Source organism: Rhinopithecus roxellana, chromosome 12, assembly GCF_007565055.1.
Source record: "Rhinopithecus roxellana isolate Shanxi Qingling chromosome 12, ASM756505v1, whole genome shotgun sequence".
Taxonomy (NCBI): domain Eukaryota; kingdom Metazoa; phylum Chordata; class Mammalia; order Primates; family Cercopithecidae; genus Rhinopithecus; species Rhinopithecus roxellana.
Genome location: NC_044560.1, coordinates 58,667,391 through 58,672,876, shown reverse-complemented (window position 1 = coordinate 58,672,876; position 5,486 = coordinate 58,667,391). Strand labels below are relative to the sequence as shown.

At 37.4% G+C, this 5,486-nt stretch overlaps 1 non-coding gene across 1 annotated transcript; it reads right to left on the bottom strand.

Moving 5' to 3' along the window:
• Positions 1 to 5,143: 5,143 nt before the first annotated feature.
• LOC115892490 lies at positions 5,144 to 5,248 on the bottom strand. The gene has a single exon (XR_004052369.1). It is a non-coding gene; the product is annotated as a U6 spliceosomal RNA (small nuclear RNA).
• Positions 5,249 to 5,486: the final 238 nt, after the last annotated feature.

Sequence of the window (5,486 nt, the reverse complement as noted above, 5' to 3'; positions counted from 1 at the left end):
GTGAATTTTTCTAAGAGCGTATTTTGAATTCTGTTGTTGGTATTTCCAGCAAGAAGCATAGAGCACATGGTAGGTGCTTAATAAATGTTTGATGAATACATAAATGAATAAATACCTGTAAAACATTTAATGGCACAGCAGCTGTTGCTTCTGTCACTTCTCATGCGTCTCAGTGGAATTCTATTTTGCATTCGAACACTATTCCCACTGAGAAGTAAACAACCTCCTTTTCGCCTTTTCCCTTAGGAGATTCCAAGGGTGTCATATGTTACATGGTGCTCCTTATGGCATGCAAATAACTCTTTATCCATGGTCCTTTCTGCTTCTTTAGTTTAGAAAAGAAATCTGCTTTGTATTAGAATTCTCCTCTGATTGGGAATCCACATCAAAAAGACTTTAATTCCTTATAGTGATTATGAAAAATTTCACTGAAGGATTTACTTTATGCTGGCTACTGTGCTAGGAATTTTCAACACATTTTCTCATTTAATCCTCAGACTAATCTCCATTTTAAAAAACATTATTTTTCATTTTTTAAAATGTAGATGCTGAGGCTTAGAGGTTGAGTAACTTGCCCAAGACCATCTCACTAATAAGTGGAAAAGTCAGAATTTGAAACCAGACTCATATGAATCAAAAAAAAAAAAAAAAAAAAAAAAAAAATCCCCCCAAGGAGGAACTAGGAAGAGCACTGTGTTTCAGCAGCTTTCTGACTGCCATGCAGGGGTGGTTCTCTGGACACCAGGCCCACTGGAAAGGCAGGTGTGAGCACATGGCCATAATTCCTGTGCAAGATGTTCAGCCAGGATACGTTGATGTGGTGATAAGCACAAAGAGAAGCAGAGACTGTGAACATATTTAGAACATAAAATTTGAGGAATTTTGAGATAGATTAGATGGAGGACGTTAGGCAAGGGAAGACTTGCTGGCAACTTTCTAGTACCTGGTTGGTTGCCTGGGTGTACTGGGGCATCATTCACTAAATAGGAAATTCTAGAAAGGGAATTGGCAAGAAGATAATGAGTTCAGTTAGGGGGATGTACTTAAGGGTGTCTAAGTAGAACTTCTAGTAGACATTTGTATAAATGAGCCTGAAATTCAGAGGGAATGACTTAAATCTTCTGTAGGGCCATTTGTGCTATGTGATTATTTGATTTAAAGTTCTTTTTAGTTAGTAAAAGTTTTTCACTTAATAATCAGAGGATATCAAGGGAGTGTCTATTAGTGAATCAGAGCCTCTTAGAGAGACCTGTTCCATATTATCCTGTTAAATGCTTGGGTGAGGTTTTCCTCTTTATTGCATTTTTCCATTGCTAAAATCATTCTGCATCATTAAATTTATTGTATTACATGTTGCTTATTGTCTGGAAACAAATAGCTGATGGTGTCACCTCTACTTCTGTAGTATCCAACTTACTTGGTTGTGAGATGAATGATCCACTTCTATGAATTATCACCAATTGTCTCTTTGAAAATATATGCCGTAATATCTGTTTTTCTTCTACATCATCTTCTAATTTCAAAGAATTATCATTTTTTCCCTTAAATAACCAGTTGGCCCTTCAATATTGCCTTGTTTATAATCCTAGGCACAAATGAAAATACCATGATTAAATAAATCTTAGGAGTCCCAACTCAGATTATCTCAACAAGGAAACTGTAAAATGCTCTAAGACAAAAAGAAATACAGGATGGTAATGAGAGATAAAAAGCATTATCTCACTGAACAAAGGAAAGAAGACATGAAAGCCAAAATGGGCTGACTACAGATCTCCTGCCTTTAAGCTGAGCGTTCGGTGTGGCTTCCTTCATGGAATTGATGGCTGCAATGAATTTTGGTCTTCCAGCATTTGAACACTCTTCATATGTTTGTGAGTCCCCCACCCTCCATTACATTGTAAAGAGCTGGCTCCTACTAGAGAAGCTGAAAACATCATAATTGTTTGCCTAGACCCTGGAAGCTAAGGAGTGGGCACGTGACCCAGACCTCGACAATGAGGGATAGCCACTCCATGTTCAAAGCTGGATCCTGATAACATGGAAAAGGAAGGACGCATGGACTCTGTTCTGGTGAGAATGGCAGCAGCAGCATCGAGTTTTCTGAGGCAGTAGAAAGTGCCTCTGGGGACCGAATGTGTGCCTGTTGCCCATGAGTTGGAAATACACATTGTGGACTTTGTGTCCAGCTCTTGCTGCAGTTGTGTCTTCATCAGACCAGCTCTGCTGTATGTGGTTTTGGACACTGCTTTTGTCTGCAAAGCTTCCATACCTGGCCCTTCTAGAGGTTTTGTAAGATACCCAATACCCTTCTCTTAAAACTATTCTCTGCTCACTTTAGCTAGAGATGTTGTCTTTGCTTGCAACTGAGTGATCCATCCCAATTCCATGTGATATAGTAAATTTTAAGTAACTCAAAGTTCTGTCCGCCTATAGCTCCTCTCCAAGAATATCATTAGAATGAATTTCACTTTGTCTTGTATTATAGCTACATATTTTGTTAAAAAGCAAATTTTTGAGTGCAGAGACTGTATTTTATTCATTCGTATCCTCTGCTAGTGCCTCATTCCAAATGCTTTGCACATGGTAAAGGTTATATATGAAATTGACTTGAGCAGGATGTAAATATACCTTTATAGCTGCATGGGCTAAACCCATCCCTGGCAGTGGACTGCACAACTGTGAAAAACCCTAGAAACATCAGGTATCCTCTCACAATCAAGACTTAGGCAGTATCATGTTCCTTCTGAGGCTTTGTCTGTTAGGTCTAGGACACTGGTCAGTAATAGCCAGAGTGATGGTGGCAATCCCTCCTCTAAGAATCCCCCATCAGAGTCCATTCACTGAACAATAATAGTTTGCATCACAGTGCCTATTGGGTCTTCTGGTGAGTTACGATAGTGGACCCAACGTGATTCCTCTTTTCAGCCAAATGGACAGAAACTTCTTTCCTTGTTTAAAAAAAAAGAAAGAAAGAAAAAAGTAGTCCCTAGAACCAGCAACATGTTGACTTATTTCTGTGGATCTCTTTTATTTTATGTACATGCAAAACAAACAAACAAACCATGTGTTTAGTTTGCATCTATTTCTTTCTTTCTTTTTTTTTTTTTTTGAGACAGAGTTTCGCTCTTTTTGCCCAGCTGGAGTGCAATGGCGCGATCTCGGCTCACCACAATCTCTGCCTCCTGGATTCAAGCGATTCTCCTGCCTCAGCCTCCCGAGTAGCTGAGATTACAGGCATGCGCCACCATGCATGGCTAATTTTGTATTTTTAGTAGAGACAGGGCTTCTTCATGTTGGTCAGGCTGGTCTTGAACTCCCGACCTCAGGCGATCCACCCACCTCGTCCTCCCAAAGTACTGGGATTACAGGCGTGAGCCACCGCGCCTGGCTCATCTATTTCTTATACATACATGCCCACCAGCCTAATTTTACATAATGCTTATTGGACATGTGTGTAATATGGTACCTGCAGTCATATTTCACTGCTATTTGGCAGGAGGCTAGTTATCATATCTCTATTAAGTTATAATCAAGAAACCTGAAACTGACCATAGGTATAACTTATGAGATACACCTTATGAATTAGTTTGAGTTATGTCTATGATTAGATATAACCTAAGATAGGTGGTAAATGGGGAAGAAATGCAATTCATATTGATGATAGATGTAACTCATGCTAGTTCAAGAAGTTAATTACTGGTATTAGCATGTACTTGCTTCTCAGTTTTAGTTGTGGTCTTGATGCCTTGCCTGCACAAAGGTCTAAAGGAGTATGTGAATTTCACTTCCACTCTTCCTCTTACCTGTATATTATGACTTAGCAAAGGGCATTATATAATATTTTTGTTTAGTAGTGATTGCTATTTCTTTTGGTGGAGAGATAAATTTATCTTTAAAAAACTGCAAGAACTTGTGTAATTTCTCTGTCTCTCATAGCCCTATCGTTAAGTGCAAATTTGCCTTCACCTAAATAGGGTCTTCAGTATAGTGCTTAAGAGTAGAGTATAACGCAGTAATTAAAATACAGCCCCTAATATCAGACTGCTAGTGATCAGATTCCAGATTTACCATTGAATAGTTTTGAATTATTAAAGTAATCACCTTTGATGTCTTGATCTGTGAAAAAAGTATAATGACCTATCAGTGTTGTGAGGAGTAAGTTAATTTTCACATATGGAGACTTAGAACCGAGCATCGTTCATAATAAGACCTCAATCAGTGTTACCTATTATTGTCCAATTTTCCTTTTGTTTATCTTTTTTGCAACTGAAAAAATAAGGCCATTCATTAGGTTTTCTAAAACTACGGCCATCGGAATTTAAAAGGAGCCAAAACACTAACATTGAAGAATTAAACCTCTTAGCATACATAATAGATCTAGGAGATGTTAAGTGACAAATTAATTTTTAAAACTTAGTAAATTCATCAATCACTATTAATTACCTTCTATTCCATTAAAACATTGTCTCATAGATGAACAGATTTTTGTCAATTTAGGTGCTAGTTTTTTGTAGATCATAAACATATGACTCAAAGTGGAATCATGCCATTTTAGATATTTCAGACTTGGAAGGGATCTTAGATAGTAGCTGTTTTCATTTTCTGCCTGAAAAGGAAACCCATTTGTCCAAGGTCTCACAATACTTAGGAGTTACAAGCCCGATAAGACCCATATTTTGAGTAGTAGTAGGACTAACTGGAAGGGAGTTTGCTCTCTTGGACTGTAAAATTCTATTAACTTACAGGACACACACAAATACAAAGATTTAGTCTGCAAGGAAGCAGTATATAAAAATAGACAAAGTTAGATTGCTATTCAAAATACTTCTTACAAAGTAAAATTCATATTGTAAGGGAAAAATTCATTTATATAACTGAATTTCACAGGTAAGTAACAATTTAATCTTAAGAGTTTATTATTCTTGTTATTCAGATCTCAGGTCAAATGTCACTGCCTCAGAGAGGCCTTCCCTAACCATCCTAGCTAAAGAGGTCCCTCCTTTAGTCACTCTTCTCCCTTATAACTTTTTTATTTTCTTCATATTTTATACCAAAAATTACATTTCACTCTCTCTCTTTCTCTCTCTCTCCCCCCACCCCTCCCAGTACTAGAATGTAAACTCCATAGGATATAAGGCATTTTGTTTTAATGGAACGCTTCATGAATTTGTATATCATCCACGTGCAGGGACCATGCTAATCTTCTCTGTATCATTCCAGTTAAGTTTATGTGCTGCCAAAACAAGCATGACATTTTGTTTAATATTATATTTCTATGTGTTAGAATCATGCATAATAATCTCTCAGTAAAAATACATTCATTTGATCAGATGAATACATGAAGACCTTGCTAAAGAAGCTTGATTTAACTTTGAGATCCTAATAAGGACAGTTGATGAATTTTGTGCAGCAGAGTAATAAGATCATATTTACATGTTGGAAGGACACTCTGGCAGCATTGTGTGCATAACATCTCCAGTGGCAAT